This window comes from Balaenoptera physalus, assembly GCF_965194825.1.
Source record: "Balaenoptera physalus genome assembly, chromosome: 4".
NCBI classification, from domain to species: Eukaryota; Metazoa; Chordata; class Mammalia; order Artiodactyla; family Balaenopteridae; genus Balaenoptera; species Balaenoptera physalus.
Window position 1 is genome coordinate 74,733,501 of NC_138891.1, and position 26,191 is coordinate 74,759,691.

General features: G+C 44.6%; 1 pseudogene across 1 annotated transcript; it reads right to left on the reverse strand.

The window, feature by feature from the left end:
- Positions 1 to 11,122: 11,122 nt before the first annotated feature.
- Positions 11,123 to 12,005, reverse strand: LOC309660387 (14-3-3 protein gamma pseudogene; annotated as a pseudogene). The gene has a single exon. The product of its transcript is annotated as a 14-3-3 protein gamma pseudogene (transcript).
- Between the last annotated feature and the right edge of the window lie 14,186 nt (positions 12,006 to 26,191).

Below are 26,191 nucleotides of genomic sequence, written 5' to 3' on the forward strand. Positions count from 1 at the left end.
TGTGGACTAACTGATAGAGATCGGAGAAGCCAGGTTGATAAATTTGAATTGCAATACTGAATTCTTCAGCGAATCTGAGGATCCTCAGTTACCTTGGGAAAAATCTTTTATTATAGCTCTAAATTCAGCTTTGGTCCATGGTACTTAAGAAATCCTCAGGAAGCCTAATTTTGTTTATTTATTTTTAATTGAAGTATAGTTGATTTACAATATTGTACTAGTTTCAGGTGTACAGCAAAGTAATTCAGTAATATTTTTTTTTCCAGATTATTTTCCATTATAGGTTTTTATGAGATATTGAATATTGTCACCTGTGTTATAGAGTAAATCTTTGTTGCTTATCTATTTTATGTATAGTAGTATGTATCTGTTAATCCCATAAGGCCTAATTTTATTTTATTTTTAAAAATAAATTTATTTATTTAATTATTTTTGGCTGCGTTGGTTATTGTTGCTGCCTGTGGGCTTTCTCTAGTTGCGGTGAGCAGGGGCTACTCTTCGTTGTGGTGCACGGGCTTCTCATTGCGGTGCCTTCTCTTGTTGCAAAGCACGGGCTCTAGGCACGCAGGCTTCAGTAGTTGTGGTGCACGGGCTTAGCTGTGGCATGCGGGATCTTCCCAAACCAGGGAATGAACCCGTGTCCCCTGCTTTGGCAGGTGGATTCTTAACCACTGTGCCACCAGGGAAGTCCCAGGAGGCTTAATTTTAAAAGGGAATGTTTTAACAGGCTCAGTTGGTTAGTTTCAGCACTAGAGAAGAAAGGGAGTTCAGATAAAGGAAGGAGATTAGAAAACAGCAAAGGTGATATAGAGGAGGCAGAGTAATGGGATTAGGGAAACATCGGCTGGTGCTGCTGAGGAAGAGGCCTCAAATGCTTTTTAAAAATCTGGACTAAGTGAAATAAGTCAGAGAAAGACAAATTCTGTATATCACTCTTATATGTGGAATGCAAAAAATACAACAAACTAGTGAATATAACAAAAAGGAAACAGACTCACAGCTATAGAGAACAAACTAGTGGCTACCAGCGGGGAGAAGGGTGGAGGGAGGGGCAAGATAGGGGTAGGGGATTAAGAGATACAAACTATTAGGTATAAAATAAATAAACTACGAAGATATATTGTACAACACAGGGAATATAGCCAATGTTTTATAATAACCGTAAATGGAGCATAACATTTAAAAATTGTGAATCATTATGTTATACTCCTATAACATATAATATTGTACATCAACTATATCTCAATAAAAAAATCTAGAAAAAAATTTAAAATCTCCTTGTGTATTTGCTTCTGTTAACTTAGAAATAGTATTTTGTAAAGAAGCAGTTTTAGAATTCTGAATACTTTAGAAGCCTTTAGTTACCAAGTAAAATAGCTATTCCATTCATATGTTTAGTTCTATTGACACAGTCTTCTAATTTAGTCCATAGAAAAACAAGTTTGGGGAGATCTAGGGTTCCCCATAATGGCCATTGAAGTTCTAAATTATCTTTAGTAAGGTTGGTCCATTTAGTCAAAAATGCATCTGAGGAGAGACCATAATTTTTTAACATAAAACCAGCCAGGGTCCTTGAAGGAGGGCCACCCTTAGAGCATTCAGATGACCGGGATCACATATCTCAGAGGTTTTCTTCAGAACAAAAGAAAATTCCTAAATAGCCTGAAGGGGGTGGTTTCAGAGTTGGGAGTTGTGTTTTGTTTCACAGAGTGCCTTTTATGGGATTCTCTCTCTCTCTCTTTTTTTTTTTCCCCTGGCAGACAGCCTTTGTCTCAGTTGTTTGACCCATGACCCCATCCCTTGTTACACAGAAATTGTCTTGCAGTTGGCAGGCGACCTAATGTCAATCTGGCCTGTCCACAACCAATTTAGCTCTCATGGGAGTCTTGCTTCAAGATCAAAATCTCTCATAACAAGGAGCGGGGAGTGCTCTGATAGTGTTTATTTGCTTGACCTGTGCCCACCGATTATTTATTTACTTATTCATTCATTCATTCATTCATTTTTGCTCTCAAGAATTCCAAAGGAATTATACCAAAATTCTAGCGTGCTTCCAATAAGAAAACAAACAAGTACTCTCCAAAAAGGACAAAGACTTTAAATAGAGCCCAAGTAAAGTCATAAAGTTGGAGAACTCAACCAAAGGGAGGGACCTCAGAATCTGAGCATAGACTCACCAAACTGGAAGTCATGGGCAACACATGGAAGCGATGAGTACAAGGGGCTCAGTGCAGGCACCTGGCTGTATTCTGAGGGTCGTCGTCCTTTAGAGGTCGTTTCCCTTGGATCTTACTTCAGACGCCAAGGAATGTTGATCTAAATAAAAAGGTAAAATGAGGCAAGCTCAAAATTGTCAAAAAGATGAGTCTATTCTGGAATAGCAGAAGAATTGCAATTGAGGACACGAAAACTGTAGCAAGCTACAGGCAAGTCTGATGAGGATTTGGGGTAGTCTGTATTTATGGGCAGGGACTGTAGAGAGTAGGGGACTCAGTTAGAATTTGCTAAAATAAAAAACAAACAGAGACCAGCTTTGAAAATTCCCCGAGCAGACAAAACCAGTCCAGTCATACAAACGAAGCTCAGTTCAGCTCATTTTGCAAGACCAACCTGACCTGGGTCATTTCTTCTTCATGCCTGTGGAAACTATAAGCAAAAATTTCCAAGGTTGATATGAAGCAACCCCTGATCACCTCTGTACCATTTAAGAAAATTCCAATATTATTACTCTTCTGTTAATCAGGGATTTATGAAAAATCAGTTTCTTGGTCCTTAAGTTTTGTTTTCCTGGGGGCCCATACATGAGATTTTCCATATTATAGCTTCAGGTTCCATTGTACATTGAAATTCTTTCACGGTGGCTTCACCTAGGTGAGCCTCAGTATATTCACTGGGGAAGAAATAGAATGGTCCCAGTAGACACTTCCTCTTCACAGTGGTACAGTATTTGTAAAGCCAAAATGAGATTCAGATGCAAAAGTACTTGGGACGGGAACATGTGAGGCCCTCACAACGTGATGGGGAAAGGAGACCTGAGTCTTGGCTCTGCTCAGGCCAGTGGCTGTGGCTGCCCTGACCCCCTACCTCCGAGCCACAGGGATTCTGGCTGACACTGTTCCCTCACCTGGAGGGTCCTTCCTCCAGCCCTCAGTGCACCCATCTGACACCACCTTCCTTTTAGGAAGAGACAGTGTCCCCTGCTTTGGGAATCAGATGGAACTGGTTCAAATCTGTGCCAGCTAGCATGCTGCATGGTCTTGGTCTCAACAGCTTCGCCTCCTCTTAGGAAAAGTCTGAGATCCTTCAGATGGCTGATGAGACCTACATCTGTACTCCTTGAAGTGTCTGTTTCTGGCTACCTGCCTCAGCATCACTTGAGGAAACAGGTAAAAGTGCAGGTGCTCTGGCTGAGACTTGGTGGAGGGTGGGCTCCAGAGCCAGCCTTGAAATCAGCTCCCCCAGGAGATCCTTATGCCTGCAGAGCTTGAAAACCTGAAGGATCTGACTCCTACCCAGCTCTCTAGCTTCATTCCACTCATTCCCCTGCCTTGGCCCCAATCCCTCTGGCCTTCTTTCAGATCCTTGATTAGGCCAAGTTTCTAGTCACCTCAAGGCCTTAGCACATGCCATCGCTCTGCTCACAGCCGTCTTGCCCCACCCCTCCCTGGCTAACTCCTGCTCCTCCTTTAGCTCCTGCCTGCCCCCCGCTAAAGTAAGTGCTCCTGCTGTATATCCCTAGAATGCTCTCTACTTTCTTTCATGGCACTTATCACAATTTTATTTTTTTAATCTCTTTTCTCTGGCAACTTTACTTTTACTTTTACTTTTATATAACTTTTCAAAATCAACTTCAGTAGATAAAATTTGCATGAAATAAAATGCATGTATTTAAAATTTACAACTTGATGAGTTTTAACAAATGAATATTGCCATATATAAGCACCACTATAATTGAGATAACAAATCATTCCTATCATGCCAAAACATGCTTTTTGCAGCCAATCTCTGTCCCAGGAAACCACAGCTCTGCTTTATGTGACTATAGTCTTGCCTTTTCTAGAATTTCATATACATGGGATTATACATTATCATGCTTTTATATCTGATTTCTTTTGCTTGGTCTAATTTTTTTTTTAATCAATCATCAATTTTATACACATCAGTGTATACATGTCAATCCCAATCACCCCATTCAGCACGCCACCATCCCCACCCCACCGCGGTTTTCCCCCCTTGGTGTCCATACGTTTCACAATTACTGTTTGCTTGCCTTTCTGTTTAATATCTGCTTCCAGACCAGACTGAGGAGGGCAGAGACTGGCAGTCTTGCTCCCCACTGCCTTTATCTCTGCTTCTAGTCCCATACCTTGCACAGACAGGTGCTCAATAGACATTATTTGTACAAAAAATTAACATCTGTGTTTAATTTTCTCATCTGTAAAGCAGGATAAACACCTACTTCAAAAAGTTTTGATGATTAGAGATAATACATCAAAATGCCAAACATAGTGGATACTAAATAAATCATAGCTTAAAAAAAAAAAAAAAAAAGACCAGAAAAATTAGATAACCAGCACAAAAGAGCTGGCATAGACCTTTACGCTTAGTAGCAAGTAAATTCCAGGAGGATGGTTCTGTTTTATTCCCCTACCTGTGCAGGAGGTGGCCGGCACAGGTACCAGTCATCAGGAACATTTGGAGCCTCTGGGGGAAGGGGGAAGTGAAAGGCAGAGGCTTGTGTGGCTTCGGGCTGCTTACTGGAGGGACATGCCTCATCCCAGAGCTGGCGGAGGCCCAGAGGAGCTGGCAGGCAGGTGGCGGGCATTGCCTGTGTGATGCACAGAGACAGGCTTCTCTCTGCTCAAGCAGAGGGAAGACAGCATGCTGAGGTCCCTGGGTGAATGTAAGTCTAGCTGGCCATCATGGGCAACATAGCTTAGTCATGACAAACAAGATCTGTGCTGACGCATCTCACTCCACCAGACCACGGGATCCCCATGGCAGGTGGCTGGGTCTTCCTTCCTTCCTTTCCTTCTTTGTATCTATCTTTCTTCTTTTTCTTTTTTGTCAAATGAGAGTTAAGTATTTATTATCTGATAATGCTTTTAGTTTATTTTTCTGCAATGATTATTTGGGGAAAGAGTGTTTTCAGGGAGGAAAAAGTGACACACTTACAAGGTTCCCAAAATTGGACAGAATGTTTATGAATAGAGCTCTTCCTTTAGGATTTTTCTACCAGTAAGCTCCTAGCACCTAAATTTTCACACGGTGCACCACGACCTTTCTCAAAACGACTGCCAACTTCTACAACCCAACAGCTCTTCAACCCACCCAAGTAAGGGCGGTGGACACAAGGTACAATGGGGCAGACTCAAGCAAAGAGTGAAATGTCAGTGTAACCCCCGAGGAAGGAGCTGTGGCAGCTTAAAACTCAGGATGTCTCTGAAAATATCAACACAATCAATGAGATACGAAACTGAATTTTCTCGATTTTTGTGGTGTTTAGTGTTTCTGTTAAAGTGATTCATAATTTTTGTTGTGGATTTAAGTTAAGAAGAAAGAAGGACAAAAATCCCAGAGCCACCTGCCAAGCACCTATTAAACAAAACCTAAAGTAGCTTTGATTCTCCTCAGTCAAGCCTTTTGGCCTAGGAGATAGATAACTGCAAAACCAACCTGGATAGGCTAAATAAGGATGCAAAAGCCAAAATAAAGAAAAATACACAATCAATGGCTTGATGTTACATATGGCTGTAATGCAGAAATACTGTAAATGGCAATATAGTGTTAATACTGTCAACTAATCAGAAACTTCTGAAAACAGGCAAGGCCTAAACCATAAGAATAAATATAGCTTATGTTTTAAGTCTATCAGCTTGGGATTGAAACTATTCCATGTCTGGTAGTGTACACCCTAAAAAAAAATGCACAGCTAAAACAGATGAGACAGAAAGTACCCCAAACTTAAAAGACAAGAGCATATCTCTTAAAGATAAAAATCCTTACTGGAACCACAGAACTTACTGAAGGAGGGCCATTCCACTTAAGTTTTCTTTTCATTTTAAAACCCTATTTTCCCCAACTCTATGTACCACCAGTCCCTACATTCAGGAAACCTGCACAACCCTCTTACATAGTCTCATCCACCAGAGGACAGACAGCAGAAGCAAAAAGAACTACATTCCTGCAGCCTGTGGAACAAAAACCACATTCACAGAAAGATAGACAAGATGAAAAGGCAGAGAGCTATGTACCAGATGAAGGAACAAGAAAAAACCCCAGAAAAACAACTAAATGAAGTGGAGATAGGCAACCTTCCAGAAAAAGAATTCAGAATAATGATAGTGAAGATGATCCAGGACCTTGGAAAAACAATGGAGGTAAAGATCGAGAAGATGCAAGAAATGTTTAAGAAAGACCTAGAAGAATTAAAGAACAAACAAACAGAGATGAACAATACAATAACTGAAATGAAAACTACACTAGACGGAATCAATAGCAGAATAACTGAAGCAGAAGAACGGATAAGTGACCTGGAAGACAGAATGGTGGAATTCACTGCTGTGGAACAGAATAAAGAAAAAAGAATGAAAAGAAATGAAGACAGCCTAAGAGACCTCTGGGACAACATTAGATGCAACAACATTCGCATTATAGGGGTCCCAGAAGGAGAAGAGAGAGAGAAAGGACCCGAGAAAGTATTTGAAGAGATTATAGTTGAAAACTTCCCTAACATGGGAAAGGCAATAGCCACCCAAGTCCAGGAAGCGCAGAGAGTCCCATACAGGATAAACCCAAGGAGAAACACGCTGAGACACATAGTAATCAAATTGGCAAAAATTAAAGACAAAGAAAAATTATTGGAAGCAGCAAGGGAAAAACGACAAATAACATACAAGGGAACTCCCATAAGGTTAACAGCTGATTTCTCAGCAGAAACCCTACAAGCCAGATGGGAGTGGCATGATATACTTAAAGTGATGAAAGGGAAGAACCTCCAACCAAGATTACTCTACCCGGCAAGGATCTCATTCAGATATGATGGAGAAATCAAAAGTTATACAGACAAGCAAAAGCTAAGAGAATTCAGCACCACCAAACCAGCTCTACAACAAATGCTAAAGGAACTTCTCTAAGTGGGAAACACAAGAGAAGAAAAGGACCTACAAAAACGAACCCAAAACACTTAAGAAAATGGTAATAGGGACATACATATCGATAATTACCTTAAATGTGAATGGATTAAATACTCCAACCAAAAGACACAGGCTTGCTGAATGGATACAAAAACAAGACCCATATATATGCTGTCTACAAGAGACCCACTTCAGACCTAGGGACACATACAGACTGAAAGTGAGGGGATGGGAAAAGATATTCCATGCGAATTGAAATCAAAAGAAAGCTGGAGTAGCAATACTCATATCGATAAAATAGACTTTAAAATAAAGAATGTTACAAGAGACAAGGAAGGACACTACATAATGATCAAGGGATCAATCCAAGAAGAAGATATAACAATTATAAATATATATGCACCAAACATAACAGCACCTCAATACATAAGGCAACTGCTAACAGCTAAAAAACAGGAAATCGACAGTAACACAATAATAGTGGGGGACTTTAACACCTCACTTACACCAATGGACAGATCATCCAAAATGAAAATAAATAAGGAAACAGAAGCTTTAAATGACACAATAGACCAGTTAGATTTAATTGATATTTATAGGACATTCCATCCAAAAAGAGCAGATTACACTTTCTTCTCAGGTGCGCATGGAACATTCTTCAGGATAGATCACATCTTGGGTCACAAATCAAGCCTCAGTAAATTTAAGAAAATTGAAATCATATCAAGCATCTTTTCTGACCACAACGTTATGAGATTAGAAATGAATTACAGGGGAAAAAACGTACAAAACACAAACACATGGAGGATAAACACTACATTACTAAATAACCAAGAGATCACTGAAGAAAGCAAAGAGGAAATCAAAAAATACCTAGAGACAAATGACAATGAAAACACGATGATCCAAAACCTATGGGATGCAGCAAAAGCAGTTCTAAGAGGGAAGTTTATAGCTATACAAGCCTACCTCAAGAAACAAGAACAATCTCAAATAAACAATCTAACCTTACACCTAAAGGAACTAGAGAAAGAAGAACAAACAAAACCCAAAGTCAGCAGAAGGAAATAAATCATAAATATCAGAGCAGAAATAAATGCAATAGAAACACAGAAAACAATAGCAAAGGTCAATAAAACTAAAAGCAGGTTCTTTGAGAAGAAAAACAAAATTGATAAACCATTAGCCAGACTCATCAAGAAAAAGAGGGAGAGGACTCAAATCAATAAAATCAGAAATGAAAAAGGAGAAGTTACAACAGACACCGCAGAAATACAAAGCATCCTAAGAGACTACTACAAGCAACTCTATGCCAATAAAATGAACAACCTGGAAGAAATGGACAAATTCTTAGAAAGGTATAACCTTCCAAGACTGAACCAGGAAGAAATAGAAAATATGAACAGACCAATCACAAGTAATGAAATGGAAACTGTGATTAAAAATCTTCCAACAAACAGAAGTCCAGCACCAGATGGCTTCACAGGTGAATTCTATCAAACATTTAGAGAAGAGCTAACACCCATCCTTCTCAAACTCTTCCAAAAAATTGCACAGGAAGGAGCACTCTCAAACTCATTCTATGAGGTCACCATCACCCTGATACCAAAACCAGACAAAGATACTACAAAAAAAGAAAATTACAGACCAATATCACTGATGAATATAAATGCAAACATCCTCAACAAAACACTAGCAAACAGAATCCAACAACACATTAAAAGGACCACACACCATGATCAAGGGGGATTTATCCCAGGGATGCAAGGATTCTTCAATATACACAAATCAATCAATGTGATACACCTTTTTAACAAATTGAAGAATAAAAACCATATGATCATCTCAATAGATGCAGAAAAAGCTTTTGACAAAATTCAACACCCATTTATGATAAAAACTCTCCAGAAAGTGGGCATAGAGGGAACCTACTTCAACATAAGAAAGGCCAAATATGACAAACCCACAGCAAACATCATTCTCAATGGTGAAAAACTGAAAGCATTTCCTCTAAGACCAGGAACAAGACAAGGATGTCCACTCTCACCACTCCCATTTACCATTACATCCAAAAGAATAAAATACCTAGGAATAAACCTACCTAGGGAGACAAAAGACCTGTATGCAGAAAACTATAAGGCACTTTTGAAAGAAATTAAAGATGATACCAACAGATGGAGAGATATACCATGTTCTTGGATAGGAAGAATCAATATTGTGAAAATGACTATACTACCAAAGCAATCTACAGAGTCAATGCAATCCCTACCAAATTACCAATGGCATTTTTTACAGAACTAGAAAAAAAATCTTAAAATTTGTATGGAGACACAAAAGACCCCGAATAGCCAAAGCAGTCTTGAGGGAAAAAAAAGGAGCTAGAGGAATCAGACTCTGACTTCAGACTATACTACAAAGCTACAGTAATCAAGACAATATGGTACTGGCACAAAAACAGAAACAGATCAATGCAACAAGATAGAAAGCCCAGAGGTAAACCCATGCACCTATGGTCAACTAATCTATGACAAAGGAGGCAAGGACATACAACGGAGAAAAGAGAGTCTCTTCAATAAGTGGTGCTGGGAAAACTGGACAGCTACATGTAAAAGAATGAAATTAGAACACTCCCTAACACCATACACAAAAATAAACTCAAAATGAATTTGAGACCTAAATGTAAGACCGGACACTATAAAACTCTTACAGGAAAACATAGGAAGAACACTCTTTGACATAAATCACAGCAAGATCTTTTTTGATCCACCTCCTAGAGTAATGGAAATGAAAACAAAAATAAACAAATGGGACCTAATGAAACTTCAAAGCTTTTGCACAGCAAAGGAAACCATAAACAAGACGAAAAGACACCCCTCAGAATGGGAGAAAATATTTGCAAATGAATCAATGGACAAAGGATTAATCTCCAAAATATCTAAACAGCTCATGCAGCTCAATATTAAAAAAACAAACAACCCAATCCAAAAGTGGGCAGAAGACCTAAATAGACATTTCTCCAAAGAAGACATACAGATGGCCAAGAAGCACATGGAAAGCTGCTCAACATCACTAATTATTAGAGAAATGCAAATGAAAACTACAGTGAGGTATCACCTCACTCCAGTTAGAATGGACATCATCAGAAAATCTACAAACAACAAATGCTGGAGAGGGTGTGGAGAAAAGGGAACCCTATTGCACTGTTGGTGGGAATGTAAACTGATACAGCCACTATGGAGAACAGTATGGAGGTTCCTTAAAAAACTAAAAATAGAATTACCATATGATCCAGCAATCCCACTACTGGGCATATACCCAGAGAAAAGCATAATTCAAAAAGACACATGCACCCCAATCTTCATTGCAGCACTATTTACAATAGCTAGGTCATGGAAGCAACCTAAATGCCCATGGACAGAGAAATGGATAAAGAAGATGTGGTACCTATATACAATGGAATATTACTCAGCCATAAAAAAGGAATGAAATTGGGTCATTTGTGGAGACGTGGATGGATCTAGAGACTGTCATACAGAGTGAAGTAAGTCAGAAAGAGAAAAACAAATATCGTATATTAACACATATATGTGGAACCTAGAAAAATGGTACAGATGAACCGGTTTTCAGGGCAGAAATTGAGACACAGATGTAGAGAACAAACGTATGGACACCAAGGGGGGAAAGCGGCCAGGGGGTCGGGGTGGTGGTGTGATGAATTGGGCGATTGGAATTGACATGTATACACTGATGTGTATAAAATTGATGACTAATAAGAAAAAAACAAAACAAACAAAAAAAACCCCTATTTTCTAGCAACAAGTTAAAGACAGCTCCACTTGCATTAATCTACAGAACCGTCCATATGCCAGTGTGAGGCTGCTATTCCAATACCAGCACAGCTAGTCTGCCTTTCCACTAGTGGTATTTTGGCAAAAATGTCAAAGACAGGACAGGTCGGTGGGTTTCTCCCTAAGAAGGTCATCCCGTCATCCCTCTCTTTCCCTCCCCAACACGATCCCCAGCTCACGCAAAAAAAATAAATAAATAAAGATTGCAGTAGTAGCCTCAGCGTGCGCTCCCTGTCTGCCGGCATCGTCTTGCTGATCACTTGTCCAGAGCGTTAGGTTGTCGCGAGGAGCTGCATATGAGCGTGGACTCCCTGTAGGAGTCTCCACCATTGAGAGTGTCAAGCTTGGCAACAGCGCCATTGAAAGTGGTCTTGGCCAAGTGGCAGGCTTGCTCTGTGGCATTCTGGATCTCATAGTAGAAAACGCAGTAGTTAACGGCCAGGCCTAATCTAATGGGGTGAGTGGGCTGAGTGTGCCCTTTGCTGACCTCATGGGCTTCGCTACAGGTCTTCTCAGATGACTCCTCGAAGGTCACCCTCTTCTCTCCAGTGGTGGCTTTGGCCAGGTGCGGTAATAGTCCCCTTTCATATTCAGGTAGAACACTTTGCTCTCATACTGGCTGTCCTGGCAATTCTTGATCAGGTAGTTATCCAGCAGGCTCAGCTCATCCTGACGCACCACCTTCCAGCTCCTTCTCTATTTTTTCACGGTAAGCACGCACCATGTCTACCTGCTCGTTACCCTCTGCAGATGTCTTCTGCTCAGTGCTACTAATGACCCTCCAGGAGGAACGGCGTGCCCCAGCTACACTCCTGTAGGCCACAGAGAGAAGGTTTCCTTCTTCGCTAGACACTGGCTCATTCAGCTCTGTCACGTTCTTCGCGGCCCCGGCCCTGTAGTCCTGGCGCTCCGCCTGCTCCACCAGCCGGGCTTCTGCACCAGTTGCTCGCGGTCCACCATCTTCACGGGCTGTTTCGGGCCGGGCGAGGAGACCGGCGCAGCCTGGAGCCCGGGTGCCAGAGGGACCGACCCAGGCTGCGTCTTGAGCTGCGACCCTGGGACCGGGCGCGAGGCATCTGCCGCGTCTTTCTTATTCTCTGGGGGTCTCCCCTGCACCCAGCACAGAGCCGGGCACACAGTGGATGCTCCCTTAATGATATCGGATGAATCTGTGGATTCATTAATGAGCAAAATGGCCTGGCATGGTGGCTTCAGTCTTGGGGGAAGGTCGTGGGCGTGTGTGTGACACTTTAATGGACCGGGGGCGGGGAGAGGATGACTTAAGAAGAGACAGGGGAGGCAAGGGCCTCAGAACTGGGAGTGGGGGTGGTCAAGGAGTTGAAGGGGTGGGGAGGCAGGCCTGGACTTGGCGAGACTTGGTGGCTGCCTTCAAACGTCTGAAGTGCTGCCCTGGACGAGGGAGTTGGGGGCTGATCGGGCATGATGAGAAGCCAGAACTCATTAAATATAAGGAAATCTGTCTAAGAGTTTGTACTGTCAAACACCAGCACAAAGGTAGTGAGTTCCCCATCACTAGAAGGGCTCAGCCAGGGCTGGGCAGTGCTTGGTGGGGCTACTGTAGAGTAGTGTCTCAAACTTTTTTTTTCCAAACTACAACCCATATAAAAGTATAGTTCATGCTGTAGTCCTCCTCTACACATGCACAGAGAGTTTTAAAAAATGCTAGTGCTGACCCACTCTGTTCGCATGAGACCCTACTGTCTGGTGCTCAGCACAAGCCTGGGGAATGCATCACACTAGTTGGCCCCAAGGCCCTGTCAGGTCTGGGACCCTGTGGCTGTCTTCTCAAGGAATTCCAACTCCTGTTAATAGTCAGAGGAGAAAAACTCATTTAGGAAGGTAAATCTTCGTTTTAAAAACTCACAGAACATTTACTCTTTTCTTATAAAAGAGTACTTAGTGTTGAATATACCAAAGAGCAAAAAGAATGAATGTCACCGACCACTCAGAGAATGCCAATGTTAATATTTGGGTATATTTTATTCCAGGCCTTCTTTTTTTTTCTCATTGTATATAGCTCTTTTAAAAACTTTTGCAATAACATGGCATAAATGATTTTGTGAACGTTTTACTGCGCACTGTTTTATTGTTTTCCCTGATTGCTGTATATTCTTCCACAAGATTATTTTTAATGAATGCATTATATTTCATTGTACTGATGCATCATAAGAACTTAACCAAATTCTAGTTGTCATCAATTAGGCAATTTCCAGTTTTTGCTATGTACGTATGTCTTAGTATACTTGGCCTGTAATTTCATTTGGATAAATTCCTACAAGTGAATTTTGAAGAGTAGAAGTAAAATCTTAAGACTTTCATTATATATTAACAAATTACTTTCCAGAAATATACGAATTTATAATCCCAAGAGCAATTATGAATGTGAGCTTCTCTATATGCTCACCAATCCTGGCTATTGTCATTTATTTGAAATCTTTACAAATGTGATTTTTTTAAAAAACTGGTATCTTGTTTTGATTTTACATTTCTTTAAATACTAGTGGGATTGAAAACCTCTGGGTATTTCTTTGTTTATTCATGTCCTTTGCTCCCATCTTTATTTTATTTTAAAGTATTATTATTACTTTGTAATAATAATATATGATATTTAATATATAAACAGTAAATATATATATTTATAAACATATAAATATTATGTTTATATATTAAGGATATCTTGCAAATATGTTGCAAATATTTTTCTTCAGTTGTTTACAATTGCTTTTCAAGTTGACTTATGCTTTTTGTTTTACATACAGGGTTAAACTTCTTTTAAAATATTGCCAAATGTATTTGAAATGTTTGGACTTTGCATGTGATTCTTCTTTCTTCACTGCACCCTCTGCCTCTTCCCTCCCCACCATGCACACTACAGATGTAGATAAGCAAGTACTCTTTATGCTTGGTGAGGGTTATCTCATTTTCCAATCTCATTTTTTTTCTGCCACTCTCCAGGTCACAGTCAGATTATGACCATATAGTTAAACAGAAGGGTCATGGGAGAAAAGGCAGCTGTGGATATTCTATGTTCTAGATTACTCATCCCTATAGTCCCAAACTGCAGCCATGCTGGGGATTCAGGCCCCACTCTCCTTCCTGGGCACAAAGCCCTGTCACCCTGACTCTGCCCCACGTGGGACAGAGGGGGGTTAGCCTGCTCTCCTCCTGGTGTCCTCACCCCTATCCCTGATGGGCTTGTTGGGAAGATTCCAGGGGGGAAAGGCTTTCGAAGCCCTGCCTCTTGGGCCGGGCACAGCCATTCCTGTCTGGGTTCGGGCCTCTCACAAGCCCCCAACCTCCATCTGCCTTTCCAGCCCTGACCGCTCCACCAGCACACTCTCTTTCAAACTACAGGTGCTTTCACCGTTGGAGGAGGTTAAGTAGCAAGAGTGAAAAGCTGTGGAGAGAGACAGACCTGTGTTCTAACTCTGGCTCTGGCCCCGGCCCCTGTTAGCTGCAAAATCCTGGACAAGTTACTTAACCTCTGAGTTACTCAGAGACACTTAGTTAGTTATCTGCATGCAAGTAATTTATTTACATATATGAGGCAGGACAGCAAATAGGCTGTTGGTAATGAACAAAAGCAAAACAGGATTTTTTTTTTTTTTAATGTATTTATTTATTTATTTTTGGCTGTGTTGGGTCTTTGCCGCTGCGCTGGCTTTCTCTAGTTGCGGTAAGCGGGGGCTCCTCTTCGTTGAGGTCCGTGGGCTTCTCATTGTGGTGGCTTCTCTTGTTGTGGAGCACGGGCTCTAGGGCACACAGGCTTCAGTAGTTGTGGTACACAGGCTCAGTAGTTGTGGCTCGCGAGCTCTAGAGTGCAGGCTCAGTAGTTGTGGCGCACGGGCTTAGTTGTTCCGCGGCATATGGGATCTTCCGGGACCAGGGATCGAACCCGTGTCCCCTGCATTGGCAGGCGGATTCTTAACCACTGCGCCGCCAGGGAAGCCCAGGATTTTTAAAAGACGGGAGAGGAAAAATTTTTCTGGGAACTGTGATTTTGTTTTTATATTTTCTTTGTCACTTGATAAGTGGGTGGCTGGGTGAGAGGCCCATTTAGGCAATCAGCCCTGAGCAGGCTGGCTGGGCCTTGGAAGGCAGCAGTCTTCATTGTTTATGGATCCTCTGGGAAGCTTGAGAGTTTAGCAAGTGGTATACAGGAGGGCAGACTCTGTGAGGTCCGCCACGCCCCTCATGTAGGCTAAGTCCTCACCACTCCCTCAGGCGAATCTCTCCCAGTAACCACCTCCCGGGTTAGAACTGTGAAGGCTTTATGGGTAAATACCTGTAAACGTTAAAACAGTACAGTCGGGTCTGCTATAATGCTTGTCTCAGAAATACTAATTTGTTCCAGTGCAATTGATATATGAGGGAACAATTCGAACCTACTGCAAATTTCACATTTGCTGATGAATGATTTCATCTTCGGGAAACACTAGGTGAAAGCAGAAATCTGCACCCAGATGAACCAAGCCGCCTAGGAATACAAAAAACACACATGGCCACACCCCAGACATCTCCAGCTACCTCAGTTCACCATATCCTTCCATATCTGGTATCACATAACTGATACCCTCGACCGTCCACCGTAACACGCAGCCACCCATGTCCAGGAGCCAACATCCCTTCCAACACCCACATCCAGAAGCCAGCTTCAGGTCTTTCTTGAGGTAAAGTGCCATACTTATTATAGTACTGATGAACTTCTTAACCATTCAATGTGTAAAACCATGCTACTGTTTTTACTAGGTGTATTTTTTACGTATCATTGACAAAGTTTTTGAGTGTTGTGCCCCAAACTCATTTTCCCCATAAGCCCTGTGATTTTTATTCCACGATTTTGCAGAGCGCTGTGAATTTTAGTAACACATATGCAGTACTATAGCCAGGACCAGCTACATAATATGTGGGGTCCAATGCAAAATGAAAATGTGGGCCCCCTTGTAAATAAAAACATTTATTGAGAATCATCAGGGGTCAGGCACTGTGCTGGGCGCAGAGACCTGTGGGAAGGGAGTACATGGCACTTGAATGAGTCGCCCTAGTAAACCCAAGGTAGGGGAAAGAGCCAACAAGCTGAGCCAGCTGGACTTGGGTTTCCCTGGTGTCGGATGTTGGGAGACAATTCACCTTTGGTCTCTCCTGTTTCTGCAAGTCTCTGGAGCAGAGGTACTGACAGCCTTTTGTTCTCCACTATCTTTTCAAGGATGTTTATAAAGTGTGAACAGCCTTGGAAAACAGAGATAGTGTCTCCCTCTGGGACAGAAGACTAATTTGTTTGCCATCCAATATAACAAAGATAACATCTACATTGGGGGAAAGGTTGGGCAGGTTTCCTTGCAGCCCCTTACAAAGATTGGTGTTTTCTAAGGTCAGGGTTCCTCAGCTATGATACAAATCCATTGTGTCCCAGCATTCACTTGGGCCTACCTCTGCACTGCCCAGTGGGACTTTGGGGGCAAGGGAAGCCAATGTGAACATGAAGTTCAGGCTACTTGCTGCTCCTTGAGTAATAAAGTCCTTTGTCTCTCTCTTCTACCTGAATCCATGAAACTGTGCAGGCCAGTCCAGGAGAGACCAGGAGGAGAGGCCAGGCTGGGGCACTGGGCACCTGGGAAACACCTGACTGAGCAGGATGGCAGGCAAGGAAGCTAAGGTTTGCCTGGGAAAGAGCCTCAGCAAAGACCTGATGAATAAGCTTCATTCAAACCCTGAGGCACTGTGAGGACCAGCCAGGTAGAGTTGGAAATGGAAAAGACAGCTGCAGGGAGAAGGGAGCCGGGGCAGGAATCCCTGGGGGCAACCCGAGGGAGGGCCTCCTCCTTAGCAAGCAGGTGTAGGCCATCTGGAAGCGTGGTCAGAGCTTCCTGATTTGGGGGTGGGAGATGGCGGCAAAGCCAGTGAGGAAGGGTCTGAGGTCTCAAGGAATCTTTGGGCACCGGAGGGAAGCCGGGAGCCTCTGGCCAGTGCTGTTCCTGTAGAAAGCCCCTCCTCCCAGAGATGACGACTTTCACACCCTGGTTCCCACCTACCTTCCCTCTCTCCGTCCCCTCCACGAACTCAAAGTCCTCCATCCCAGGTAGAAAACAGAAACACCCACCCAAGGAAACCCCCAAACACAAGTGCCTTCTGCACTAAGTCCCCCTCCTAACCCTCGCCTCCCAACACAGCAAGCTGGGAGATGTTGCTCCTTGCAAAGCAGGCTCCTGGGATGCTCCTCAGGCCCTTCTCCGCAATTTCCCTCCTTTCTGAGGCTTCTCTCACTCAGGACAGTCATTCTGGATTCCAGCCAGGTACCCAAAGGATTTCACCTCCATTCCAGGAAATTTGGGTGAGTCAGCTGCGAGTACTTCCCACGTTTCTCATAGTGCCATGCAAGCTGGCAGCACCAAACTACTAACACCTTGTAGGAGCCCTAGTTTCACTGCCTCATTTACTCTTATTACCACTCCTTCCACGCCCACACCTGGGCGGCATCCACAGGGGCTGGACTCCTGATATGCCTCAGTCAGAATGACCATCTTCCTGTGTTCTGGGGACTCTGCCCACAGCAGCCCTTTCCCGTGGTTCGGTAGTTCAGGGTCTGGCCTGGATGCCTGAATCAAACGTGTTAGTTTGCTCAGCTCTTCCCTTCTGGCCTCCGCATTTTCTCCTTGCCTTCCTCACCCGCTGTACTCATCTGATGAAAAGCTGTACTTTAGGTCCTGAGAAGAGAACAAGAAGTCGTTGCTTTTTGTTTGTTTGTTTGTTTCTAATACATTGATCATTTATACAGAAACACAGACTCACAGATATGGATAAAAGCACCAGTGAATTTTGATTTTGCCTCTCATTCCTGCCGAGGGCTGGTGGGGAAGGAAGGAGAGGCTCTAACCAAAGAATAAGGGTTTGGGTTTCACGTTCTTCATTTTTTTTTTTTTTTCCTTTGCTTCCAGTTTATTTTGACATCTATAGTAACAAGAGTCATAACATGGGTTTTAATTAAATACCATAAAGCAGTTGGAAAGAAACAACTCCCTTAATTGTTTTACTGGTAGAAAACCCTCTGGTCAAAAATCTCACCTAAACTCAGGCACATATATCTGTTGTCACCTTGATATCTTCACTTGAGTATCTCATCGGTACCTCCTACCTCAATACATCCCCAAACTCGAATGAATGACTGTAGGTCTGATTTGCCAGGTACAGGCTCAGTTTATGTTGTTGTCCCAGTTGCTCCAATGGTGCCTCCTTTCATTTTCAAACGTGTGCTGCTCGGGACAGAAATACTATGGTCACCCTACCAAAAAGAGACTCATGTCTTCCCCTCCTGCAACCTCCCTCCATGCCTCCAACTTACTACTCCACTGATGTTCCCTTTCTCAGTTACTGGCACCATCCTCCTTCCTGTGGCTCAAAGGAGAGCAGAAGAATGACCCTCTCCCATCAAGCCTTGTGGGTTCTACCTCTGAAACCTTTCTCCAACCAAGCATTTCTCCACCTCCCTGCCACTGTACTTCTCCATACACCATCATCTCTTGCCTGGGCTATTCTATGAGGCCTCCTGTCTCATCTAGTCTCGCTCCTTCGTAACTTGATCTCCACCATTTTTGAACCAAAAGTCGGATCGCGTCACCCCTGCTTAAATCCCTGTAATGGTCTCTCATTGCCCTTGGATGAGGAGTGCCAAAAGGAGCAGCCTTTTGTGATAGGCCCTAGTGTGATAGGCCCAACGAACCATGAGTTTCATGTTCTTAATCCTTTAGGCAAAGTACACTGATCTTTACTCCGATGCCATGGGGTGGGGGGGGGGGGTGGGGGGGTCCTCTGAAAGCCAGGTCCTTACAGGTGTGTGCCTGCTCTTGGCAGAGGGGCAAACTAACCAAGGGCGGTGGCCTAACTATCTCAAAGGGACCAGCGGTTTGGGGTTTGGCTGCCCAGGACTGTTAAAAGCGATCAGACATTCAGGGGCTCTCCAGGCAATAACAGTCATGAAACATTTCAAAGCATTTTTAGAAAGCCAGTCTCACACTTAAATTAGGCTAATATGATAAGTATAAATTATATATACTAGTATATCACATATCACAATAATTTAATAATTATACAATATATATTATTTATTATAAGATATTGGAGCCTACATTTGAAGTCCTGACGTACAGGTTGCATCCAGGGCCTGTAGGCTTTCACTACTCTGTGAGATAGTCTAGTGTCAGAATAAGAAAAAAGCCCTCAAAAATATCCTTCCAGGACTGGCCTCTTCCCTGCCCTTGCATGTTATGCTTCTTAGTAGCATGGATTAGAAAAAAGATTAGGTGGATTCAGTACGATTGCTTCTGATTCTCGGAACCTCATTGTCTCGAACAGGCCCCTCTCCCCCAGCCTCTAAACCACAGTCCTTGAAGAACTTCACTGACTTGCATAATCACTGCATAAAATGAGCTTATCTGCATAAGATTAACACCAACTCGCTGGATCTAGCCTAGCTGACCATCTCCCAGTTTACCAGTTTACCAAGACCCTGGTGGGGATAGTAACCTCACAAGCCTGTGGCCAGGCTTGCCCACCCCCACTGACCATCTCCCTTCCAGAGCAATTCACCCAGCAAGAATCCTACTATAACCCCCTCACTTTCATGAGCTGGCCTCTCCACCCAGAACAACCCCAGACTCTTACTTGAAACCACTTTTTGGCTCTTTTTCTATGTCCGCCTTCCCTGTGGGGGACACTGTTTGTTGAGAACCTTCTATGTGCTAAGCTCATAGGAATGATTATTATTATTCCCATTGTGTAGGTGCGGAGACTGAGGTTCAGCTAGAAAGCAGCTGGCCCTCGGTGACTCCAGAGCCCTTGCTCTTTCCCCAGGAGCACTCACTCTGCCTTCGGGGGGCTCACACCCTCCTTCCCCGAAGGAGAACAAGCCAGGTGACTCCTCCCTCAGGCTAATCTCTTGGACCTGGGGCCAGGTCCTGGCAGTGTATTCTGGACCTGGTACCTCGCGACTAAATCAATCTCTAGACTCCAGAATGAATGTGAACTTCATTTCAGTGAAAACTTCATCTTGCCGGCCTTGCGGCCACATGGGGAGCAGACTTATCAATCATAATCCTCTTGCCTCTTCCCCTCTCCTCTGTCCCAGGGCTCCAGGGCTCCAGGGAGTGTGTGTGGGAACTGGGGAGAGAGAACATTCCAAGTGCACCTGAAGAAGTCATTTCAAGGGGGCAGGGCAAGGTGGGAAGTTACTTTCTCCCATCGAGGGAGCATCTGGGTCTGTGTAGATGAAAGAGAAAATGTCTGGATCTAGTTCTTCCCCGCCCTTGGAGAGTGGTGTGTGCTTGTGTGCACAGGGCAGGGGTGGGGGGCAGGGAGTGGGCTAACCAGCCCAGCTGTGGAATGCCTGAGGACAGGGTGGGGTGGTTTATTTTTAAATATATTGTCCTGTCCCTCACCCCTTGCCCACCCTTATTTTCTTCTCCACGTTGAGAAGGAAACCAGGAAGTGTGACACTTTCACTCAGCTGTAGTAAGCCCACACTGGACAGCGAGTGCAAGGCTGAAATCGCGGTGGCGGTGGCAGGGGTAGGTGCGGTCAGCTCCCTGCTCTTCTGCTGTATCCACTTCCCTGGGCAGTGGAGGGTGGTCTCGGCATGGCAGGAGGCCGCCAGGCTGGGGGCTCCTGGGTCTGCTGCCTGCCCAGCTTCCCCCCTCCCCTGGGAAGTTAGATCAGGTGATTAGTCCCGCCCATTTCCCTGGGTCACCCAGCCTGGCTTGTGGCTTAGGGGTGACGAGGGCAGGCGTTTGGGAATTTCCAGGGCCAGCCCGGGGGGAAGTGGCTCACCTGCCGGGCTTCCCTGCGGAGGCCGTTTGTCCTCTACCGCAACGACCCACACGTACCCTTCACAAGCTTTCTTCAAAGGGGTTTTATTGGGCTGGATAAGTGTCCCCCCAAACTCATGTCGCCTCAGAATGTGACCGTATTTGGAAATACAGTCTTCATGGATGTCATCAGCTAAGTTAAACTGAGGTCATACTGGATTAGTGTGGACAGTACTCCAATGACTTTTGTCCTTATAAGAAGAGAAAAGAGACAGAGACACACAGCAGGAAGATGGCCATGTGGTGACGGAGGCAGAGACTGGAGTGATGCAGCTGCAAGCCAAGAAATGCCAAGGATGCCGTCAACCACCAGACGGTAGAGAAGGCAAGGAAGGATTCTTCCCCGGAGCCTTTGCAGGGAGTGTGCTCTTGCCAGCAACTTGATTTAGGATTTCCGGCCTCCAGAACTGGGAGAGAATACATTTCTGCTGTTTTAAGCCACCAAGTTTGTGGTACTTTGTCACGGCAGCCCTAGGAAACGAATACGAGAGAGATCCTCTTGGACTGCCCTCAGTGGGTCTGTTCCATTGCTCAACATACACCCAGACCTCAGGACTGCAAACCCAGAGGGCCCATCAGTAAATGCCCATCCCCCCATACCTAGATCCCTCTAGACTGTGACCCTGTGAGGGCAGGGGCTATATCTTATTCATCTCAGCATCCCCTGTGCTGGGCACAGTGCCTGGCACACAGGTTCACAGAATAACAGGGCTGTTGGAGTGCCAGGCTGACCCTGAGTTTTGCTGCCTCCACTGTACCCTGGGGAGCAGGGCTTGCTGGGCCTCCCTGGCTCTGCTCTCCTTCCCTCCCCTTGGCCGACCCCTCCAGCTTCGGCTAGTTCCTCTCCGCAGGGAGCTGGGGAGAAGGAGAGGACCTCACTTCCCAGCTAGGTTTTGCTCCAGGTCTATTTCCATTTTCTTCTTCTCTGATCCTCTGCTTAAGTTCCCCCACCCCATCCCCTTCTCTTTCAAATTCCTTCTGGATTACTTTCTCTAGAATATCACCTGGGCTATGTATCAAGTCTCAGTTCTTCAAATGAGAGGCCTGGCAGCTGGTCCTGGATCAGGGCTGGGAGCTCACCCAGGAAGGCATCCTTGAGGGACTTTGTTTCCCAGTCCACCTGCAGAGTCCTTAATCCACCCATCAATTTTAGCTCACCTGACTAATGATCTCATTTTACTGTTGGTTTTGCCTCTACCGTTAGACTGTCAGCATTAGACCCCAAGTGTCTGAGAATACGCTCACACCCTGTAGACTTAGCTAATTCATGTTCATTGACTTCCTGCTGTAGGAGAAGGAAGATCAGAGCAGTGTAGCAAAGCATACCAGTCCTGATTCTTGCTTAAGGAAATGAGCTTAAATAGGCAATCACCTCTGCATTACTTGTAATAGGGACAAGTAAATAGCCCGTGTCCAACTTAATTAAATAAATTATATGGCAGTCCACTCAATGGAACATTATGCTGACTTTAAAAATGTGTGCGTGAAGTGTTTCATAACAATGAGAGGAAATGTTTAGGTTTAAAGTTATGTGGAAAAGTAGAATCCAAATTTATCTATGATGTGATAGATTAAAACTATGTATATGAGCTATTCCTGGAGAAGTAGCTAGAAATCTATCAGTGTATTAAGAGGGGTTTTTCAAACGTACTGATGATGTTTTTCTCCTCTCTACTTTTAAATATTTTCTGTATCTGCTATCGTGAGCATGTATTACTTTCAAAAGGGGAAAAAAACAGCGATGGTAAACTTTATTTGAAAAATTTCTTTAAGGCCTGGGCTGGGCTCTCTGTCAGAACCCTGTGTTGGAAGCCTCTGCTGGCCGCCCTGTCTGAGAGGGCAGGAGGCCCCATCATGACAGCCCTTACTGAGCATTGCCTGTGGACAGAGGTTTAGGCTAGAGGCAGCGGGTCTAACTGGGGTGCTAGGAGTGCACAAGACAACCTAATAACCATGGGAGGAAGAGTGCAGAGCAGAATGAACACTGGGGGCGTGGGCGCAAGCCCGCATCTGCCGCTGACCAACCGTGTGACCTGGGACACTCCCTTCTCTGTGGGCCGGCACCTCTTCCATGGCAGAATGAGCAGTGTGGACTCCATGATGGGCAAGGTTCTTCCGGTTCTAAAATTATGTTGAGACTCTTTTTTTTCTCTCAGAATTTGAGAAGGGAAGCCTCCCCGTAGGTCACAGATAGTGAATCTGAGCCCCTAGGTGCTGGCTTTTTGACTGAGCACTGTTGCTAATTTCCAGGACTGAGTTTTCTTCTCCTTAAAGTGGAGTGAATGGATAAATTTAGACTCCTGGGCCTCAAGTCAGTCTGCCCCTTCACCCCTGGCCGGGCACTCAGCACGGAGCCTCCTTCCTGGGGACCCCAGGCCTGGAAGATGTTGCTTGGGGAGGCATTAGCCCCCTCCGCCGCAGAGGGAAAATGAGAAATGAACTAACTGGCGTGAGACCGCAGGGCACTTTTAGAGAAAGGGCCTTGAAGCCCAATCCTGGGAGAATGACAGGGGCCTTTGTGTGGTCCAAACACCAGGGCCCCGGCTTCCACCATGGCCTGGGAGTCAAGATCTCACAAGCAGAGCTTCCGCTTTGTCACCTTGGCTCCCTCCTCCGCAGTGGCCTGACACCAACACATAGCACACTCCCGTGGCGGGTCCAGCCATGGGGGAGCCCCCGCCCCAAACGGCGTCAATCCCATTGGTCTGTATGTTTTGCAGCCTGGGAATCTTGTCCTTGCAAGCAGATCTCCCCCTCCTTTGTGTAGCAGGAGCCATGCCCACCAAGACCATAACCACCACCCCCTCCCCTTGCTGGACTGTTGAGTACAGAGCAGTGGTCAGAGAACTTGGAGTTGTGCAGACCTGGATTTGAAACCCAGCTCAGATGGTCAGTCTCTATATCGTAAAATGGTCATCCTCTTTTAAGTGAGTGTCTCAGGTTGGGTCCTGCTGGAAGCAAACACTGAGATGGAGTGAAATGGAAAAGTTTATGGGGAATAACACCTGTGAAAGGAAAAGGCAGGAGGCAAGATTGGGCGGGAGCCAGCACAGCTGACAAAGCCACGAAGTCCCTACAGGTTCTGTGGGATGCGCTGAGGCGCAGACTGCCTCTTAAAGGAATCCTGTGGGACTGGAACTAGCCAAGTCCTTGCACCACTGCCTTGCTCAGTCATTGACCTGAGGGTCACCATGAGAAGAGAGTGCTCTTGGCTTGAAAGTTAAGGTGCACCTAAAGGAGCTAACAGCTGGCGCTACCAACTAACCACTCTCCTTGCATCCAACAGTGTATCCATTCTTAAAGGCGTATCTCTGCGTCTGCCTTGGGGAAATAACAGTTCAGCATATAAGCCCCCACCAGCAGAGGATAAGCGCTTAGGGCATGTTAATTCCAGTCTTTGGCTTTGGAGCCAGGCAGACCTAGGCTCGAATTCCAGCTTTGCAACTTCCCTGTGTGACCTGGGCAGGAGTGATTCAGGGCAGTTAGCATTCCCCAGTTCCACCTGATCACACAACCTGGACCGTGACTCAGTCATGACGAGAGTGCATGTTCATCTCCCTGAACGTCAGTTTTCTCAGATGTGAGATGGGGATGGTGATATGTACCTTGCAGGGTTACGGGGACATACACAGGACCTGGCACTCTAGTTCAAGCCTTAAGATTGAACAAATCAGGATGAATAAATATCTGACTTCCTGCCCCATCTCAATCTAGGTGTTTTAAGGCTGGCCAGGAGTAACTTTATTAGCAGCATGAGGGTCTATCAGGGCATAAATTATATGGAGGTAAGCAATTTTAACCCCACCCCCAGATGAGAGTCTCCCACTTTGGGTAACCTAGGAGAGAAGTCTCCTTTAAAGATCTTGACACGCTGCCCAGAACCCAGGCTGAGTCTATTCAGCCCACATCTGTATCTTCCTTCCATGTGAAAATGTCATAATCTTATCCTTGCTCCAATTTACTGATACCCCAAGTCAAGACTGAACTCTCTGGCCCCCCATGGAATATCAACCTCAATTTGGTTTCAGATTCTTGCCCCCGAGTACGCCCAGCAGTCTGCAGGTCTAGGAGGTCTCCACCAGACAGACCTCCGGGAATCTACTCATCTCTTCCCTTCTCACTCACCCCTCTCTGTCTCCATCAGATGCCTTGGGAGGGGAGAAGGAAGGACAAATAGAGAAAGAGGGGCATTTGTCATAGAGACCCAGAAGCATACCAACCCTGGAAAACGGGCAAGCCAAGAGGTAGCTGGGCTCAAAGGGAAATGGGAAAGGAACTGGAGGCAGGCAGGGAGAAGATGAATTAGATTCACACGTGCCAACATCCTAAAACCCAAAAGGGATGCAAGAAAGACTCAGTATGCAAATGAGCCTGGAATTCTTTTCCAGACTCCTCTTCATGCCCTGCTTCCCTCACTTGTTTCTACCTTCAGGGATGATGTCAGGATGAAACGAGAGGCCAAGTGCCCTCTACAGGTGTCTTCACACCTATAAAGCACTTTTACGTGTTTGAGCTCATTTTATTTTCACAACCTTTTGGGTAGGTGTTATTTGACATAGACTTTTGTTTGACTGATCTTTAGTCAGGCTCTTAAACTTCCTTCTAGGCCCATCTGTGCACTTCCCTGTAAAATCCAGTTTTAGCAAGAGCCCTGCCAAGTCAGTTTAGCAAGAGTGTCCCATCCTCAATATCTGGAAATCTCAATGTCTGATCAGGCACCTCACCCTCCTCCATCCCTCCAAGGTGATGTCTGATCACCCTGGCCTGTCTTCGGCCAAAAGTCCTGTTAGGTTGGTTTAGCCAGAATCCCCTCACCCCTGATGTTTTTTCTTAGTAATTTTCTATCCACTGACCCTTACCCTGCTTCTTGGCTATAAATTCCCACTTGCTCATGCTATATTTGGAGTTGAGCCTGGGCCTATACTGAGGTCCCTTTTCTCATATTGCAAGAGTCCTGAATAAAATCTGTTTTTATGCTTTAAATACCTGTCCAGCTCTGTTTTTTCTTTGACATGTTATCCTTATTTTATAGATGAGGAAAATAAGTCTCAAAGAGGGTGTGACTTGCCTTGGGTGGCACAGCTGGGATTCAAGTTCAGGTATCCTGATCCCAGTTGGAGTCTTGGCCACCACAGTAGCTTCTGGAGAACATTCTGTGCCTCCAGTGTTCCTTGCATTGGAAAGTGGGAGGTTTGCTGTGTTAGGTCGACAAGATGTCCAACTCTCACTTTGGTCTAACGTGGAATGCTTTTTTCTCTTCTAAATACGAAACTGTAGTCCAGTAAATGTCACCAAACAAAACACATAGCAAGTTAATAGAAAGAACTCA